The 12539-nt window shown below is 49.6% G+C and overlaps 1 protein-coding gene across 17 annotated transcripts in view; it reads right to left on the bottom strand.

Moving 5' to 3' along the window:
- FBRSL1 (fibrosin like 1) overlaps positions 1–12539 on the bottom strand; it is a 505935-nt gene that overhangs the window by 94893 nt on the left and 398503 nt on the right. The gene's annotated exons all lie outside the window — the stretch shown is intronic.

Genomic DNA, 12539 nt, shown 5'->3' with positions numbered 1-12539 from the left:
TCTGGGTTTTAGCTGCTACATCATATTAAAGGCAACTGAAGGTACAAGAACATTCTTTCCAAATACTACTTTTCGATGGAAGCAATGTTACTGTAATTACCACTGGGGTTATCTGATCCAGCAGCAGCAAGGAGCTGGACTGTGCCATGAAAATGGGGAGAAGCTGAGACTCTTGTGTACACATGTGTGCTCCACACAGGGAAGAAAACAGACAGCTCCCAAACACAAGTGTAGTCACACATGTCACCTCTCACATCCAGCATAGATATCACTAAACAAAGCTCTTAATCTGTATTAGAGGTTAAATTGAATCTCACTACCTGTGTGTAAAAATAGTTTCGCCTGCAGGTTAGCAGAATCAGGTTAAAATGTGGTTTGGACCTCAAATGCAAACCAAAGAATTTTCCAGCACAGCTTCTGCTCCCGCTTTACAACTCAGCTCAAGCACAAAAAAATGCCTGGATAGTCCTTGAAAAAGAATTTTAAATACATCTGCAAACCCAGGTAAACCAATGTTCTTTCAGCAGCTCACATGCACCTTACACCATGTTACATATGAGGACTAAAACAGTTAAGCCAAGGAGGTGTTTGCAGAACCTTAAAAAGTGAGGTTTTCTACATCACACATCTAAGAATGTCCATGGTGCTAAAATCAGTCCTCTGTGTAACTACCAAACCACTGGATCAGGTCACACATGGCACATACTCCTACCACAGCAACCCCAATGGCACTGGAGACAGCTCCTCTACTAGAACAGATCCCTGAGGTGATCACAATTAATGAAGGAAACACTCCATTAGGCTGAGCTGGGTGGCCAGGCTATCCCATGGCAGTATTTCAGTGTCACCATCCAGAAAACCAGCACAACAGCAATGTGTTTATTTCTTTCTAAAGATGCTGTTCAGGGCCAGTTGTTTATAAATATTATTCACAACAGAAAAAGGACACAAAGGAGAACCCTACCACCCAGGCCCCTGCAAACAACTGCATTTCTAAACCTCCAACAAGTGACTGGTCCTCGACTAGGAGGGCTTGCTGGCATTGCTCCTGTGGGGCAAACACATTCCCACATCAGCTGCCCCTTTTATGAACCATCAACTGGTGATGGCTCCTTGAAGAGGAAGAGATCCAGATCCGAGTTAAAAGGCTTCACATTCAGCAATAGTATTTAATGAACAAAGAAGCAAAAATTGAAGTTGCCCCACTGTTTGTGTTGTGTAAATCGCAGATAATAGATCTCCCTAATCCTAATGAGGCCTTCCTATTAAAATCTTTATTAGCTTTCAGCTCTGCAGATTGCCCAAAGGCTCATCAGTTTCCCTATCTCTCAGTACCAAGATCTGCTTTAACTTTTACAAATAGCTCTAAGATATTTCTCAGCTTATCAGCATTGCCAAGCAGTCTGTCTTATCATTACTATTACAGATAAAATAAATGAGCTCACGATGATATGAATAATGGCATTTTCTGTAGGCTGGTTTCCCATTACATTTTCAACAGATTGTAAACTTAAGCACAAAAGAGAGAAAAAATAAAAAAGAAGCCAGTATGTGTGTGTGTGTGTGTGTGTGTGTGGAGAGAGTGGCTTTTTTTTCTCTTCCCATCTACCTTCAGTGCCTTAGAGCACAGGCTTTATTTTTAAGCTCACCTGATGAGAGCTAGTAATTAATTTTGAAAGGGAGCAGAAACACCTCAGCTCTGCTTTCTCTGAAGACCAAAATGCCCAGTTACTTCTGGGATGTTTTTTCAGCTGCATTCGTCGGAGAGAGGCAAGGGGCTCAACCACGCTCTGCCTAATGAAGCCATCTTCATTAGTTCACTCCTTTCCCTCGCAGCCTAGGAACACCAGTCAGGGATTGGGAATTGAAATCATGAAAAGCAACAGAACTGCATTTGAATTAAAAGACTCAGCTACAAAGGTCTCCGACGGCTGCTCGGGGCTGATTAGCACGAGGCGCGTGCGGCCCCGTTGCGGCACAGGGCGAATTCCACGGCGCACGTCCGCGGATAAAGGCAGAGCATCCACGGGAGACGGGGGAGACGAAAGCCTCACACGTCTCTCTGCCTTCCCCTGACAGCCAGCAGGGAGGTCATGTTCTGGCAACCATTTTCTGCCTGGGTCCCCGCAGCAATCGCGACAGGGTTAAACGCTTTTCCGCTCTCCCCCGAAATTCCTCGCCCTGTCACTGTATCAAGGTTATCTATTATTGGCAGTGACAGGTGAAAATTAATCTCCTAATTATTTCTTGCTGCGTAATCTGCACTGAAGGAGTAACGTAAAAGGATTACAGTACACCCTCTACGGAAGGCTTTGCTAGAAAGCCAATCATCCAGGGAGATAGAGGGGATGTGGGAAAGAGATATTTATGACGGATTTCCAACCATTTTGAAGGCAGAATACGCTGTAACTTTATAACCGACAGCTCTGGAGTGAGGATATTCTTGCAGGTATCTTAATAGCCTAAACACTTTTTATTGTTGATTCCTCCAGGAAAAAAAACCACCCTAAGATTTATATCCATTATTGTCCCTGATTCTCCTCTGGAATAGCAGTTACTGCAGGAACAGCATCCACGTACAGATGTTTTTTACCCCACACAGAAACATTATGGCAAACAATGTACCCAGACTGCTACAACTCAATATTAAAAATCTTGCAGCTACCTTCCACAGCAATTTAACTGTAACACTTTTCCCATAAAAAACATAAGCTAGACTCAGTACTTGCAAAAATAAAAGCATTTTTTTAAAAAAACCTCATTTTGTAAGCAAGCTAGAAATATCTTTGGAAACAACACAAACAGCCACCTTGAAATACTGGCTTCGTGTAAACTCCAGCTCTCCTCTTACCACCCACCAGAAAAGAAGGTTTATTTTTACAGCATTAAAGAACACACATTTATCTTTAACCCTTTCCATGCAGCCATATAAGGTACAAATGAGTGTTTTCAAGAACCTATTTTTCTATATCCATATCAACATCATTCTAGTTGAAGTTTCCAACAACAACCAATCACAGGTTGCGCTCAAAATTACATTAACTACCTTGAGAGATGCTGTCACTACCTGTGCCTCTGACATAGGTAATGCAGGGGTCCCTGTCTGTGAAGCCCTGGCTGGGAGGTAACAGGATAGGGCAGCACAGACAATCACCACCTGCAATCAAGTCCTGACACCAGCATCACTCACGCTTATCTTCCATTTCTTTGATGGCAACAGTGCAGAAATGGTTTCTACGTGGTGCAGAACATCACTAATTCCTTTATGCAAACTCTCAGTGCTTAAATCCTGCATCACATTCCTAACTTTTGGAAAGCCAAGCCCTGGCACAAACCTGGACAGTAAGACACCCATCAGCAGCGAGCAGCCAGCACTGTGGTTTGCATTTCCATGGACCAGCATCTCACAGCTGGGGACAGGTAAGTGACACTGCCCAGAGCTGGGGCAGGATCTCACAGCTGAGGACAGGTGACACTGCCCCGAGCTGGGGCAGGATCTCACAGCTGAGGACAGGTGACACGAGTGACACTGCCCAGAGCTGGGGCAGGATCTCACAGCTGAGGACAGGTGACACTGCCCCGAGCTGGGATAGGATCTCACAGCTGGGGACAGGTAAGTGACACAGGTGACACTGCCCCGAGCTGGGGCAGGATCTCGCAGCTGGGGACAGGTAAGTGACACAGGTGACACTGCCCCGAGCTGGCGCAGCCCCCGCGGCCGGGGCGGAGCAGGGGGCGCACCTGGGCGCAGTGCACGCCCGCAGCCACACGGTGGCGCACGCCGCGCTCCGAGCGCTCGGGCCTCGCACCTGAAGCCCCAAACCCCGCCCGGGACCGACCCCCGGACCGACCCCGGCCCCGTCAGGGGTCACCGCAAACCCACAACCCACTGCCGGGGGAAACCGCCAGCCTGCAACGCATCTGCAACTCCAGGGACAGAAGCCGGCCGCGCCATCTGAAACACTGCTAAAATCACCAGCACTGGAGGTTTTAAATGAGCAGCTCAAATGAGGCAAATTCCCCAGCAGTGACAGAGGTGTTAAGGTTGTTCACCTTTTCCTCTGTTGGTTTTAACACCTCTGGGCCAGGCTGCGACTCCTGGAGCCTCACTGCTCCCTGCACTCCGAGCATCAACAGTGCTGAAGGGCAGCTGTGTGGGAATGGATTTACCTCCTTAAGGCAACTGCTACTAAAAGAGTAAGACTCTATTTAAGTAACTTTTAACAAGCGCTTGCTTCTCCATCTGAAAGGTGATCTGAAAGCTTCACCAACGCCGTAGGATATCACAAACACTCTGAAAATATGTGTCCAGTCACCAAGTTTTGCTGAATCCACACACCACCTGCATATGTTTCTATATATTTTATTTTCACCAGCACCAGGGTAAGGCGGTTTGAGTTTCCCCCATTAAGGCTAGCAATTTACTTCTCCTCAGGACCTATTTTCAATAGATAAATAGAAATAATTTAACAAAGCCTAGAACAGAACATAAGACCTTAACGGTTTTACCCTTGGTGTTAAGTAAATGAGGAAATTATTCGCTGGCATCTCTCATTCTGCGGATGTTTCAATCTTACAGTTACCTAATCTCTTACACAGTAGTTATGAGAACAAAAGAAACGTGTATGGAGGCAAAGCACCCACCTACTAACGTATCAGTGCTACTTCTAACAAGCCTGTTTCCCAGTAATATGTTTTCCTGATGGAAATCTGAAGAACAAATTCCTATCCATAGGCATTTTCCCCAAATGCTCCATCATCAACCTCATTATGCGATACAGAAATTCTCCCAAGGGATATTATGTAATGGCAATCCCTCCTTCCTCCCCCTAAGGAGTAGATTTCTCATTACATCTCCTAGTAATTGATCAGTCTAGGAAATAATTTCTGGTAAAACCATATGTTTCTTTACCTAGTTTAGAATTTCCATCTTTATTCAGAAGGATAAAAAAAAGACTTCCAGGAGACCCTAAAATTTCCATTTCTGATGCACAATGCCAATCTCTGCTCAAACACACTATTAAGCAAGGAGTAACACATTCTTATACCTGCTTGACCTCAGACCTTGCAAACTCATAAAGTCATTAAAATTAACCATGTTATATTTCCTATTCTAATGATGCAAATAATTTTATTTGAATGAAATAAAAGACTGTTTTGTATTCCAATGTATCCAGACACCACAAGCCCAAGATATTGTGCGTCACTCAACACAAGGATGCTGGGAGTCAAGGAATAAAATGAAAAAAGAAAAAAAAAAAAAAAACCAACCAAAAAGAAATAAAGAGAGAAAAAAAGAAAGAAAATATTTAAGGCAGAAAATGACATACACATCTGTGCTTTCCAAAAGAACCATACAGCACAGACCAGCCAGCTGAAGAATGCAACCCTTTTCACAGCCACTTCTGTCAACCTAACACCACTAAACATCCTACCAGGTTTTACTTTAAAAACCAACAGCAAACACTAATGTTTATACTCCTTTGCTCAAAGTTAACTTCGAAATTGCAGATTCTTGAAAATCACAGGAAATGAAGTATCAACTACTGCTAAATATCTATAGTTTGTCACTGGAACTCGAGACATACCCCAATCCCTTTTTTAACTGCAAAATACCAGAGCTACGTGTGACACTGCTATTTGATTTAGCCAGCCCAGGCCACAAGGTCCAGCAGATGACTGCATGTCCTGATAGAATAACACTGGGATATATTTTGCTCCTTCGTTTGTTTATGAGAACAGACTGCCCCTCTCAGATAAACAAGGCTTAAGGTTTCACTCAGAATAGCCCACCTTCCAAACAAAATAAAATTTAAAAATCCCCACTGTATACTAGCGAAAACTTGGTATCCAGCTAAATAAAATACTGCCTGCCTTGTCTTAGAGCATTAATCTTCACTGGAAAAGAAAATCAGGCATCTCGAGCTGGTGCCTTTTGGCTTCAGCACAGGGCAGTTTTAGGGAAGTGCTGTCAGCAAAGAAGAAAATTCTTGAAGAGAGCATTAGGAGCCTGCCACTTGTGGGAAGTTAATGCCGTGTGTATAATTCAAGCAGCTCACCCTTGTAAGTCTGTATGTGGGGAAAATCGGATTTATACATAAACATAAACCTCTGAAGTAAATTCTGATCAGGGATGACCAGAGATTTAACTCTCTAGAAAGAAGAATGCGAAGACTCTGTTTTCCTGTAATACCTTGGCAGCCTTTTCCAGTTGAGCAAGGCTTTCTTTCAAGAATTGATAACGAAGTAAATAATTCCAGTTTCTGCGGCACAGGGGAGACCAGTTAAGGACGCTCTCCAAGACCCAAAGCAATCATTCAGAACAGTAACTTACATAACAAGAAATTATCTTTGTTACAAAATTAGGTTAAAAGGACCTCAGATACTGTAATGTTACAAAAAAATCAGGACATGCCTTGAGAAGATTAGCTGGCAAGCAGCCTCCTGAGATAAATGCGCAACTTCAAGAAGATTTTACAAGCCTAAAAACCAGTTTAAATTCCAGAGAGACACACAAGCCTTTGCCATTTATAAAGGTCCTCCTTTCCTTCCCTCTGCCCTCACCTTATTCCCGAGCTCTTTTTCCAAAGCCATCTTTAGTTAACCAGTGACCTGGAAATCTTATTTCGCCTCCCCCTCCCCTTTTCAAATTTGTCACTTTAAACACACAAGGTTTAATTTCTTAATTGGATTAAATTTTTCATTCAGGCTGAGCAGAGGGGCCCCACAGCAGGCGCGGGGAGGGGAGCAGAGCCCGGCAGCCCCGCACCCCCCGATCCAGCCCGGCCCGGGAGCGCCGGGGATTTCTCTGGCCAAAAGACACACAGGAAAAAAAAAAAAAAAAAAAAAAAATTTAAAAAAAAAAAAAAAAAAAAATCCACGACGACCATTTTCAGACTTGCTATATTCCTTGTTTGGCAGAGCGGCTGTGGCGGCACCGAAGGGGTTAAACCGCCGGGCACGGATTTTTGAGTTTTGTTACCGTTTTCAACAGCCAGAAATCCCAGACCAACACCGGCCTCATCCGGCAGCCGCCTCCAGCGCCAGGCAGCGACACCCGACAGAGCCAAGTCGCGATAGTCGCCCGGGGCCACCCCCGAGACACCCGGGTCACCCACCCCGCGCTGCCCCGCACCGCTAATAAATAAATAATATTATTCACCCTCCCCGCTCCCGCCAGGGTGGTGGGAAAGGAGATGCGGTCGCACTGGAGGAATGTGCGAAATGGGGTGAAGAAAAAATAAAATAATAATAATAATAATAATAAAGGCAGCTCGGGAGCGCATCGCATCCAAGCAGCTCCGCGCTGCTGCGCCTCTTTCTTGTCTTCTGTTTTATTTAAACACACCCAGTTTCTCCCGCAAAAAAACCCAAAAACCCTCCATAATTTTGCTGGGAGCGCTCCTGGGTTCATCCCCGGGAATGGGGAAGGAGCGGCTCCTGTCCCTGCGCATCCCCAGCCCCGCTCGGGGGAACGCGGCGCGAACCGACCCGGGGAAGCCGCCGAGGCTGGCGGGGACCGGCGGCGCGGCCGGGAAAATACCCGAGCCAACCTCTCCGCCTGCACCGAAAACGGCGCAAGAGGGAAAAGAAGAAACAGAGAAACACACAGAGACCGCACGCACGGAGCCACCACCACCACCCCGGCGGGAAGCGCGGCGATTTCCTCCCCCGGGCTGACCGCAAAGCCGCCGGCTCCCCGGCTGGAAAACGCTTCCCCCGCCGAGGCACGGGGCTCGGGGAGGGGACGAGAAGCCCCCGGGGGTGGGTGGGTTGGTGGGGGGTCCCCGGCCCGGAGGGTGCCCATTCTCCCGGCGCTACTCACCGCGCGGCGCGCAGAGCATGGCGAGCCCCGCCGGCCCGCCGGGCCCTGCCGGGATGATCCTGCGGGCGCGGCCGGGCGGCTCCGGGGCTGAGCGGAGCCGCTCGGGGCCCCCCCGCGGCGGCACAACGCGGCTCCCGGCCCGGAGGTGCCCCGGGGGTCCCGCCGGCCCCCGCCTCCTCCTCCTCCTCCTCCTCCCGCCGCTCGCTCCTTCCCTCCGCTCTTCCTGGGGCTGCAGGCACAGCGTCTCCTCGCTTTTTTTTTCTTCTTTTTATTTTTTTTTTTCCCCTCTTGGTTTTTTTGGGTTTTTTTTTTTCTTTCTCCCCCCCGGCCGAACCCGGGGCTCAAAGTTTGCGCCCCCGCGCCCGCTCAGCCCCGGAGCCGCCGCGCAGACGGCGCTACGGCTCCATCACCCGCGGGGCCAAAAACACACCGAGGGGCGAAAAGCCCACAGACGCACCAAGAAAAAGGCAAAAAAAAAAAAGGCAAAAAAAAAAGAAGAAAAAATAAAAAAAGCGACCCAGGCGGCGGCTCCGGCCGGCATCCGAGGAGAGGAGCAAGGAAACGCTCAGCTCCGCAGGCAGCGCCAGCCCGACCCCATCCAGGGGCTTTCTCCCGGCGGCGGGTTTCTTTCTTTCTTTCTTTTCTTTCTCGTCGTGGTTCACGCCTCGGTAGCCATTATTCCCAAGCACGGACGGGGAGGCACCGCGCCGAGCCCGCTCCGCTCCGCGGCGGCGGTGCCGCTCCCCGGGCGCTCCGCGGCGCGACTGCTCCGCGCGGCCGCGGCCGCCGCGCCCCGCCCCGGCCCGCCCAGCCCGCGCCGCGGGGCCAATCCGCCCGCCCGACGCGCGGCCCCGCGCCGCTCCCCCGCCCGCCCGCGCGCGCCCCCGGCCCCGCCCCGCCCCGGGAGCGCGCGCGGGACCCGCCGTCGGGGGGGGGGGGGGCAGCGGGGCGCGGCGGGCGCGCGCCGCGGGAGCGCGCGGGCGGGGGAAGGCGAAAAGAGGTGCCAGAGTGAGCCTGGAGTTTAGCGGGAATGTCGGTGCGCCGTGTGCGGGAGCGCCCGCTCCGGGCCATGGGACTGTGCGGGGCGCGCACAGGTGTGCAGGGGGGCCGTGTGGACACGGCCTGCAGCCAGGTGCACGGGGTGCGTCTGCATGGCAGGTGTGTGTGTGTGTGAGCCGTGTATGCAATCTGTGTGTGTGCACTGTCCCTGTGTGCCCCGTACGTGTGCACAGTCTGTGTGTGCACAGTGTGTGTCCGTGTGTGCACAGTCTGTGTCTGTGTGTGCCATGTCTGTGTGTGTACGAGCCGTGTATGCAATCTGAGTGTGCATTGTCCCTGTGTGCCCTGTATGCGTGCACAGTCTGTGTGTGCACAGTCTGTGTCCATGTGTGCTGTGTCTGTGTGTGCGTGAGCCGTGTATGCAATCTGTGTGTGTGCATTGTCCCTGTGTGCCCCGTACGCGTGCACAGTCTGTGTGTGCACAGTGTGTGTCCATGTGTGCCGTGTCTGTGTGCACAGCCAGCGTGTGCACGGCCCGTGTGTGGTGGGTATGTGGCCTGTGTGTGTGCGCACACGGTCGAAGGGTGGATGAAGTGTCAGTGCTCTCTGAACGCCCAGGCGTGTGCATATCTGGTGTGAGTGTGTGTGCACGCTCCCGACCCGCCACCCGTCTGTGGATGGGCTGAGGTTGGGTTCCTTTCCCTCTGTTTTCCATGTTAGTTGCAGCCTCCCGTGTTCCTGACATGCATTTGGACCCCCAGGGGATTTGGATCCGGGCAGAGGGAGAAAAGCAAAGGAAATGTTTAATAGTGATTAACCTTCCTCATTGCAAAACAGTTGTTAGTAGGTATATTTAAAATATAATTACTATTGCCGTGATTCATAGGTGCTTTAATAAATGGTTAATCGATGGCCACAGGGCCGACAATCCCCGCTGCCTGACGTGCCTGGTTAGCGCCTGTCGCAGTTAACCTGATTCAAGGGGACGGGGCCAGCCCCTGCCCTCCTCTCCTCTCTGCCCCCCCCGAACGGGAGTCAGCAGTCCCCGTTCACTCAGCGTGCACCCCAACAGCCTGCTGTGCCCCCCAACAGCCTGCTCTGCCCCTGAACAGCCTGCTGTGCCCCCCAACAGCCTGCTCTACACCCCTACAGCCTGCTCTGCCCCCCAACAGCCTGCTCTGCACCCCAACAGCCTGCTCTGCAGCCCTGGCCCTCACCCAGCAAGATTTTGGGGTGTCCCCAAATGGCCCCAGCACTGTGATTGCCTCTGGGGTAGGGGAAAGGAACCGCCCGAGCTTGATTTTCAGCCGGCCTGCAGGAATTATCTGAAAATCTTCAGGGAGAGAGGCGGCAAACATCTGTATACTATTAAATCCATTAGATGTGTTCATTATTTTATATTGATTGGTATATCACTACACAAAGTTAATATATTATGATTATTAGTATATTGTTAAATCATTAAATACGACAGCAGACACAATAAATAATTTCCAGGGGATCTCAGCTGACATTTAGAAATTGATGGGTATGTTTTTCCCTTTGCATCCTGGCTGGCTGCAGGACTGCAGCGACGCTCTGGCTGCTCTGACTGATCTCATTCCCCAGCTTTCCTCTCCAAGTGAAGGCAACAGAGAGAGCCTGCTCTGCCATGCCCAAGTTTGCATTTTAAAAGGTGAAGCTGAATTAATACGAGCCCCAAAGAAACCTGTTGGACGAAGATATTCAAACCACTTGCATGAAACAGGGAGTCACAAGAAGGATCTACACCGGAAGCTGTACCTTGGTGTTGCTCAGGGAGAAGAACACCCTCTTGCAACAGCAACAGGATTTTCATGTGAAAATGCAAGGATTGAGCTCCCCTTGTGTCAGGAGCACTGCCACCTGCCTCCTGCAGGTACCCACCCCAACCAGGGAGCAGAGGAGCACAAGCATCCCCAAACCCTCAGCCCAGACTGCAGGTCACGGGGGGTTGTGGATTTATGGCACAGCTCCTCACGAAGCAGCAGATGTTGGAGAGCATGCACATCTGTATCTTTACAGCAGGGGAGCTGGATGCCAATCAGGGTTAATTCGGGATAAATTTACAAGAGCGCACAGCATGACCCAAGGTACCTCTTTATTGGCCTACTACAGGCCTGCTAAATGCATTGGCCGACTACCACACATTAAAGCCACATGAGCTTGTATGTTCAAAATGAATTTTACAGGAAGACACAGGGATAGAAAAAGGAGGAGAGCCTGTGTCACAAATGACATCCAGATGTGAAAACACTGTAAATACAAACATCAAAAGGCTCACCCCTCCACATTCTGCAAAGACAACATTGGAGAAAGGACTTGCCTGCATTTAAACAAATATTCTCGGCAAGGAAGCCAAGGAGCCTGCTGTCCCTGGTGCACAGCAAAGCCCCACGGATCCAAGTGGGAATTAGCCATTTGTCAAGGCAAATATGCAGCAAATATTATGCCATCCTCTAGACAGTTCAACCTTGGATCAGGGGGAATGGAAAGGGATGGAAGGGAAGGTGTTTTGCTAAGAAGACCAGAAGTTTAAATCTAATAACTCAAATCTGAAAACTGCACTCCAGAAAGCTGTGATTATTTAGATAAAGTCTCCAGGGCTATGACATACTTCTTAGTAGAATTGATACCATTCAGGGACAGGACTTAAGCCTTGCCAGTTGTATGAAATAACTAAATAAAGAGGTGCCTTTTAAAGCCTTGTTATTTGCTGCAGTGAAGATACGACTGGAGGGATAGTCTAAAAAATCTGGGATATCTGGTAAATCACTCAGTAACACTGTTTCAGGAAGATGTGGGAAATGAAAGGCCATTCCCTTGAAAGGGCCCTGAAGAATTCCAAACCTCTGTTTGCAGGACCTCCAGAGGAACTGGCAGTAAGTCACCAGAAGTGAAGGAGAAGTGTTCTGGAGCCAAAGACTCATCCCATCAGTCACCTGCCACACCGTCCCTTTCCCTTCTTGCCTACTTCTGACTGCAGTACAACACAATGCGGGACAAAGGTGGTTTGAAGCAGCACAGAATAAACATAAAGTAGCATCAATGGCAGGGGAAACCACTTAACACCCTTCCAGAAAGGCGGGGATTGGTGGCTAAGTGCACACAGGGTGCAATATCAGATGCTCATTTTGTGTTCTCAGTTCAGCCCTCGAATGTGCAAACCACGATGACAACACTGGGTGTTGCTTGAACTGCTCCTCTCGGAGCACCACGATCAGGCACTGGGCTGGGACAATCTGAAAGCCAAGCTCAGATGGGGTGTATTCTTGTTTTCTTGTCTTTTCAAGATGCTATCTGACCACCAACACCTTACACACAGCATGAGCAGACCACAGGAGGGACTCCACACCAGGGACTCCACACCAGCTGGCGCTAATCTCTTGAAGGTGCTGGGACACCAGGGTGTGGGGCCAGCGTGACTGTTCTCAGAGATGAGATGAGATGAGATAGGCTGGGGTTATTGTTTTCACTCAGGCCTGACTCAAGGCTGCAGCATCACAGCCATCCACTCCACCAACATATCTGTCTCAAGTGGAGAGCCCTCCCTCGAGACAGGATCCATCAGACCAGACTGATGCTTGAAGAGAGCATGGAAGGCTCTCCTCTCACCCCGAGCCAGAGAACACTTCTTATTTTGGAGCTAAAAGCTTCAAGCAGTTTGATACCGGCAGTGCTGACAACAGACGGAGAA

The sequence above is a fragment of the Zosterops lateralis genome, assembly GCF_965231275.1.
Source record: "Zosterops lateralis genome assembly, chromosome: 17".
NCBI classification, from domain to species: Eukaryota; Metazoa; Chordata; class Aves; order Passeriformes; family Zosteropidae; genus Zosterops; species Zosterops lateralis.
This window is presented reverse-complemented; position numbering and strand designations above follow the sequence as displayed.